Source organism: Rhipicephalus microplus, chromosome 8 (assembly GCF_043290135.1).
Source record: "Rhipicephalus microplus isolate Deutch F79 chromosome 8, USDA_Rmic, whole genome shotgun sequence".
Classification (NCBI taxonomy): Eukaryota; Metazoa; Arthropoda; class Arachnida; order Ixodida; family Ixodidae; genus Rhipicephalus; species Rhipicephalus microplus.
The window spans coordinates 105,075,628-105,084,388 of NC_134707.1; positions in this window are offsets into that span (position 1 = coordinate 105,075,628).

The following is an 8,761-nucleotide window of genomic DNA, read 5'->3' on the forward strand; positions in this document are numbered from 1 at the left end:
TAGGGTGCATAAAGTTCGTCTCACGAATGGTCCGTCTTGTCAGTCTTCATCGTCTTCGTCGTCTTCGTTGTCTCTCTCGGCGATTTCTATCTTAATCTTCTTTCATAACGTCCCGCAATCACTCGCTTCCTCGTTTCTCATCTCTAACTTTCATTCCTCGTCATATCATCTCTGCCTCAGTCATAATCTTATCGATTCTCATTGCTATCTCTTCGCACCGTTATCTTTCTTTTCCATTCCGTCTTTCTACGATCTCTATCTCAACTCTCCGTCTATCTCCGACTCTTCACATCGTATCCCGGACTCTCAAGCTCGTCTCGTAGTCCCCTTTTTGTAGGACCCGACTTCGCCCTACCGGGGCACCAAACCAGTCCACCACTCCACGCGGCATATCTTTTCTTCTCAGTCCGAGTGCATCCTCTTCGGCGGCCGCCCCCGCTGCCTACACCAGTAGAAAACCCTCTCCCAAACAAAGCCGAGCAAGTAACGATGAACAAACTCAAGCCTCAGGGAGAGTGATGGGCGAGCCGTCCGAAGACACTTTAATTACGGGCGAACAATGGTCCCGATGCTTTCGGCACTTGGCGAGCCGATGTCTAGACCAAGTCTCAACGTTTTCATGCAGCTCGGTGTCTCCCGCCAAATTCTCCGTAGCCGCCGCTTCTTCGTCGTTCACCGCCGCGGGCGGCCATCCGCGCAGAACGCAGTAATAAGCCCTGGAGCCACGGAGGTTGACGGAAAGGCACACTGGACCCGGCACAGGCGCTCGCCGCAAAGGTCGCATTCTCCGAACCAACAAAAGGTGTTCTGCTGCTCCCCCATGCCACAGATCTGAAGGGTGCGCGTCGATTATCTCCATCGTACATTGTCAGACTGTCTGTAGACGACAAGGCGCCGCCCGATCCTCGTGTTTGCGCGGGGGAGCCCGCGAGAATAGTAGAATTAATCCTTCTAGTACTTAACTCCGGAATGCCCTTTATGCGTGGGTTTGAGAAACGAGCGCACACATCTCGAAAGGAGCGGGGTTCAGTCCGTGTTTGCGGGGACGTCACAGAGCCGTGAAACGGTGCTTGCTTTGGCAATGCTGATGCCGAAAGCGCGTGGAACCTGGTGACTTTCGCAGTGAATAGAACTTATTTCTTGTGACTAGTGTTGTCTTAAAGTAATGTATGAAAAGGTAAGAGAGGACACTCCCATAAGCTCTTCCGGCTGATTTGAGTTCGCAGTGCTCCAAACAATTGCTGGCTTTCTTCGCAGCATTATAGATTGTAGCCCGCAGAAAAGAATGTCTCGAAGGCTACTTTTCTGCGACTAGGAATAATTTATATAGCCTCCAAGACCATATATATGTGCACGCTTGTCTCAGAAGCAATATTTATTTTTTTTAACTAGTCGTCTGCATGCATCGATTACCTTCGTGTACGCTGCACCCCCCCTAGCGGCAAACACAGGATGCCACTGTGTGTCTATGCCCGCATTTTGAATAAAACATGAGAATTGTTGGAGGTGAGAGAACTTTAATTTTCAAGTGATCTTCTTCGCAAGCACCTGCCAACTTTGTTAATGTTTGCTGAACGCGGGCTCGAAGAGAGATGTTCTTTGCACAACGAGACGCGGAAAAACAGCTGTCAAGTGAGATTATAAGCTGCACATAAGAAATAAACACATAGGAAACATCATAGGAAGTGCACAGAAGAGGGAAACTGCATTACACGCACACAACTACACATACTGCACAACGCGATACGGCAGTGGTTTCCACAGCACTTTACGCTAGTTTGAACAAAAAATTAATAAACAATGTTGGCTACGTTTGCTTTTTCACGACCACAAAAATGTTCTCCTACGCACTTCACATCGTTCTTTTGCCGAAAACAGTCTCAAGCAGCTGCCGCAGCAACAAGAAACATTTTTAGAAGCCATACAAACTGTTAACTATGCAGGAGTGTTTACTTAACAATTACGAGTGAGCTTTAGCTAACAAACATTTTTTTCTGGATTCACCACTTCTCTATTATTGCACTTGTTAGAGCATTAAGCAGTTTCCGAATGCCATAGATAACAATACTAGGCATAACTGCACTTCTCGCAATATCTCACTAATGCAGTGAATTCGAATACGTGTACCGGCACAAACAAAACCTAACAACGCGAGCGGGGACTCATTTTCTTGATCCAAGAATTGATTTTTTCGTAAACGTGCTACGCAGCATTACAAACAGTTGCTTTGTTTCGTGTGAAGCAATTCGCGAAAAAAATGCGCAAAGTTACGAGCACAATGCCGAACAGCACCATGCGAGAATGAACGGACGAGAACCGGCGCATTCAGCATGGTATGGCCGATGGCCAATGCGAGAACCGTCGGCTTCAGTTCAATACACACATTGCAAGGTATTGATGGCGTTCGTACCTAGCTAAGCTGAGAGGCAGACAAAACAAGTGAGGACCAAAATGCACGCTGGGCCCATTATCCCACGTTTTTATCGCGTTACTCTGCAGCTGTCCGTAATGCTCCATTGCCTTAAATGCTCATGAACACGGACCGTGACAACGTCATGATAAAATACATGGTTTGCGAAACTTGGAACTAAAAGTTTCGGAAACCGATTGCCACAGGCACCAACACGCGCCGATAATCGAAGCGTGATTAGGTGAGGAGGGGGCGAACAACCAAAACTGAAACTCAATATGATTTCTTCTTCAAATAGTCGTAATTTTATATATGTTAAAGTTAACTGTACACTTACTTCAAGACGCATCTCACATTTGGCTAACTCGCTTATAGCCTTAATGTTTTGCCGAGTGCCATAAATGTAGATTTGGGGGATGGGCGGCGCGTCCAGGCCATCTGCTAACAGAGCTTGTGCCTATTTCGGCGTGTTTTTTTTTTACTCGGCGCATCGAAAGAACAACGAGGCATTGTTCACTTTTCCGTGGTAGTTTCATGCGTATCTTCAGTAGTTTACTTAGTTTTTAATGCGATAGCAATTATATGGACACTCTCAGCTAGGTTTTGCTGCTGGCATCGCTGTCCACTCACTCGATATGTATACACATCTACATATATTAAAACGCAAAAATAAAAATAATTGACAAAAAGACTCTGCCGCGTGGTATCGACCGTGGGCCTCTGAAATGTAAGTGCGAGGCATGAACCACTGAGCCGCTAAGGAGCACAAACTCCAACGATCAAACGGCAAGTTCTTTATATTTACCACTTACCGCTGGTAAAGGGATGTTTCGGGGGAACTATCGTGTTTTCAGCATTACCAGCAATATGGCGCAACGAGCTCGCGTCTGCGCATCGTCACATGCGGTGGCGCGCGCTCTCATTTCTCACGCGTATACTTAGCGCCGCGAAGAGGGTACAGGATGGACAATAACGCGCGTGCTCATCTCGCAGTGGGGACAATCGTACGTCTTGGGTGGAGTTGGACCTTAACCGGAACAATTCTGTTGTAGATACCGGGCTCACAAACGTCACTGCAATCGTCGCACAGTTTCCGCTTGCGAAAACGGCGCTTTTCCCAAACACCGTAGTAACATCTGAAACGCTTATTCCTGGCACTTGCTGATTTCATGACATGACACTTGCTGATCGCAACCAAAAGATTGCTGTGACGTCAGCATAGTATGAGCTTGGTATGTTTTCATGTTCTTACATGACAAGCGTGTCAGGATAATCATGTTTGCACCAGTCATATACTTTCGTCGTCCATTGACGTCACGTAACACCAAATTTTGTATATGCGGAGCTAGAATATTGGCCGCGAGTGCATCATGAATGACTCAATTACTCCAATGTAACATTGACGCGCGCGCATACTGGGCACAGCTACGCCATTTTATTAAAACGTGAGCACTCTTTTGTCTGACGCCAGGCGCGACCGGCATGACCAGCGTCCATCGGCACGGCCCGACGGCAACCGGCGCGATAAGCGATGCGTCACTCACCGCATCGCTTATGCGTCATAACCGATGCGTCACTCATACAACACTGCATCTCCCTCTTTTCGTGAAGGAGGGACGCCGTACGTGCTGAAACGCGCTTGCGTCAAATCAACACATCGCGGCGCGCGCCTGCGAGTGAATGGCACGACCGGTCCCTGGCGTGGCAACGCCGGCGAGACGCGACAAAGTGAACGCCGGCGAGCACGCACACCACGTCACGTCGAAACATATTGCGCCTTGACTGTGGCGTGTATTCATGTTCTCACACGACACGCATCACCAGTCACATACGTTCGTCATCCATTTGCGCCAAGTAATACCCAATTTGGCATATGTAAAGCTAGCGAAACGGCCAGCGCATCATGAGTGGGGCGTGTAGTCATAATGTTACTTGACACGCATGTCGTCGTTGTCATGTTTGGTGTGCCATTTACCCATGTCGTCCATTCGCGTCGCGTAATACTGATTTTGGTACATGTGAAGCTAGCAAAATGGCCGCGGGCGCATCATGAACGTACCTTTCAGTCATGTTACATAACACGCATCTCATGATTACCATGTTTGAACCAGTCACATAGCGCATATCTTCGTCATCCATTCACGTACCGTAATACCGAATTTGGTATATGTAACGCTAGTGAAACGGCCGCGAGCGCAGCATGAGCGTGGCATGTAGTCGTGTTGTTACATGGGACGCATGTCATAATTTTCATGTTGAAGTCTGTCGCTTGTGTTCGCCATTAAATCATGCATACAATATCATTTCCGCACCATGCCATGGGAACGATACCACCGCAAGAGCTGCAAGGCCATGAAATGTAAATCATGACATTCATGACATAAATATGAAGATTTTTATGATACGACTAGCCGTATATGTTCCTCATACAGTCATGTTACGCCATTACAAGTTTGGTATCGATAGCATTATCGAAACAGAACATGAAGACATACCACGCTTATAGCATGCTCGCGAGCGTTTCGCTAGCTTCACATATACTGAGTTCGGTACCACGTGACGTGAATAGATGCGAAGGTAAACGACGCATCTAAACATGATAATCATGACACGGAAGTCATGTACGGCCTCATTTACTTCCAGCTCGCAACGTTGAGCTGATTTTAAAGTGACATATTAACATTTCTCATTCGTGCTTCGCATATCATTGATTCCTACTGTACGTGGGATCTGCCAATTTTTTCCCTTGTAGTGGATGGTGGTGGTGGTGAAAAACATTTATTTACAAAAGAGAGGTGTAGGACCTCTGTAGAGGCCCCTACAGACTAGGTGGAGTCTCTATTCCGGGACCCCATTGGTTAAAGCCGCCGTCTTGGCTCTCTGGACCAAGGCCTGCTGGGCCTGAAGGTCTGAGCAGCCGAGCAGGGCCGCCTCCCAGTCCTCTCGCCTAGGGTTTGGGTTAGGAGTAATGGCTGCGTTAGCTTGGCAGGCCCACACCATGTGGTAGGTGTCTGCCACCTCCCCACAGTGCTGGCACTGTCCTGTGACCGTAGGGTCGAAATGTTTGACTATGGCAGGACATAGCAATGTATTCGTCTGGAGGCGAAGCAAAATGCGCTCCTCTGCTTTCTTCAACCCCCGTGCGGGGGGAGGGTAGCGGCGATGACTTTCCCGATAATAATAAAGAATTTCCTTATATCGGAGGAGAGGGTAACCCTCCTCATCGGTCTCCATCGGCATTGACGAAGGTAGCCCGGAAATGAGCGCTCGGGCAGCCGCATCTGCAGCCTCATTTCCCCGCAATCCCTGATGGCCCGGTGTCCATATAATGCGTTTCGGATGAGGGTCCGTGTCTCTTATGCAGTTGCGCAGTATTGTCTCGGCTAACGGTGATATGTACCCGGCTGTATAATTACGACACGCTCGGCGCGAATCCGTGATAATATACCGGGAATTACTGTGAGAGGCCGCAAGGGCAATGGCGACCTCCTCAGCCTGTGTTACAGAATACGCCCTAAAGGTTAGCCCATCCACCTGTGTGCCCTCGTGAATAGCAGCCGCCGTGTACCACCCCTTGGAGGTGGGGCCAGCAACGTCCACGTAGTACACACCTGGCTTCTGTCCAAATTGTCGTTCCAGCGCCCGAGCGCGTGCGTCACGTCGCGCTGTGTGTTCATCTCTGTCCATTTTAGTGTTGTAGTGGAAGATGTGCCGCACTTGGGGGTGTCACCGGCAAACCATCGCCGCCACTTGTGATGGGGGCTGCCATTTTGATAAGCTCGCACGTTCGTCCGCTTCGCTGAAGAGACGAAGTGAGTGGGTCACCGGCTGGCTGCGTGGACCCGCCGGATTTCGCAGTGAACTGCACATGCGCAGTTCACCTCTGCTGTTACTCGCTGATCAGCTGCGCCGATATGAGCGGGTGCGTGGCTCGTTCCGTGAAAACGCTGGTTCTCGCTGCGTGCCGCGCATGCGCTGTTGGCGTCTCCGCTCATTCGCTGGGCCCGCTGACCCGTTGAGCCGCTCAGCTATTACTCTCTAGCGTCTTTGCCTTGACGTCACCCTGATCGCTTGGTTACCATCGCTTGTTGTTGTGGGTTGCTCTTCGAACCGAATTGTTACCGGAACTGCTTTGAGTATTCGAAATCCATGGGACAGATGATAGATATCACCGCAGTAGCTATTCAAAAAGTCACTGCACGATGTTAGCAGAAAGTTGGAGAATCGGGGGTGTAAGAGACTGTGTCCCCAAGCAGCGTTCGATAGGGTGCTCTTGCGCTCGGAGGATAACCGAGTTTGATTTTTACGTTAGACGCAAACGGCATTAAGTAATGTGCACAAGCAGAACGACAAAAGTGAAAAAAAATGGCAGCATATCCACGGGCGAACAATGGAGAGTGAGGCGAAGCATCCGTCCGTCCATTTGTTATTGCTTCCGTCCGTCCATGCGTCCATCCGCCCGTCCGAGCATGGGTCTGTTCGTGCGTCCATCTCTGCATTCGTCCTTGCATCTGCCCCTGCGTTCATCCATGCGTCCATACGTCCGTACAGCCATTCATGCGTCCGTCCATGCATCTGTCTGTGTCTCCGTTCGTCCATCTAGTTAATACTCCAAATACCACCATCTCACATCTTTTCATCATATATTCCGCATATAGAAGCGCCGCCATCCAGCGTACATTCCAAGGAATACGCGAGAGGCGGCACATGCACACTTTCTTACGGCTTCCGGTCCGTGTCTACTTCCCACCTTTAACCACCTCGAGTTCATGGTATATACTAGTTCACTGTAGTCATGTCACTGCGGCCCAACGCTCGCTAAACCTTTATAAAACCAAAGAGGTTACGCTCAGCGAGTATAACCTAGAAACACTTTCTTGTCAGATAGTGCTCAATGTATATGCCCATGGCTGCTAATCGGGAATGAGAGACAGGAGAGTTCAGCTTTTATTTAATGCACACACTGCAAATTTTTGTGGTTTTTATTGTTGTGAAATTCAATCCTTAATCATATAGTGGTAGTACTTTGCTTTATGACTTGGTGACGGGAGCCACCATCCTATCTAAAGGGCACAGCTGGATCCATCCGTCCATCCATCCATCCATCCATTCGCCCACACGTCCATCCTTCCATCCACCCACCCACATATCCACCCCTCCACCCACCCATCCATCCATCCATCCATGCATCTCGTTCATTCTACACGCGTTAATTTGGAAAACTAGATAACTTGTACGGGAAGTTTTGAACCAGTAAGCACATGCAATATTAAATAGTATCACAGTCTCATGAACTCGACGTAACTTGTTCGCAATACACTCAATTGAGGAGATCTTCAAAGCATGCTCAGCATGAAGTGCCGCGAAAGCAGAATGCAAAAGAACGATAACGACGGTCACCGACGAAGGTGCCCTCAAGCCTCCAGAATTGTGTGGTTTGTTGATAATCTTAAGACAATTGCATTGCTAATTACCAAGGCTTCAGTGGTGGCGGAGAACTCGTTTTACTTTCGATTTAGCTCAGTGCTCGCAAACTGCATGCAGCCTGGCTTGCACTCTGTACTTATGATTTCTTCGATAAGAACCGGAGAAAAGTTACGAAACACACTCATTTCGTTCTTGTAGTGGAAGTTCAGAGCAGCGTCATCGACATTAACAGTATGCTCTCAACATTTTATGATCGTTTTTTTTACAAGCTTGCCAACCGTCTGCTAGAGCTGAAGTGGCAAACATTCAAGATGAAAATAAGCTGCACAATCGATTTATACCCATTAAGCAAAGTTTTATGAAAATCAAAGCACCACGGTACTGCAAATCAATTACCCGTGTTTCCAACAAGAAAAAAAAAACGTCTTTTTCGCATTGCTAAGCGCTCTCAATGTTAACATAAATGAGAGGCTTATAAGTACGCAGCTTCCACTTATTCAGCTGCACTGAAAGCCTGTAAGTATTCATTTTACAACACTACACTTTCAAACATGTTGAAAAGCAACGCAAAAGGTTTTCGGAAACTATTTCGGAATAAATATGCGCAAATTATATATCTAAATACACGTAATGGTGATCATCTGCCCAGTCAACAATTTGCAACCATTTTGAACAATGCGTTCATCCAGTCATTTTCGTCCTTGAGGCCCGTTAATGCACTACCACATGTGACTCCTTCCTATTTGCCTCCAATGAGCCCCTGATATTGAAGTCTGCTGGCATCAAATGAAATAAATAAATACTTAAAGCTTAGCTTGTCTAGTGAGGCCGATGGTATCACCTCAAAATGTCGAAAAATACAATTGAGTACCTCTATCAAAAACACCTCCATCATCTTGAAATAAACCTTTTCGCTATCACTCT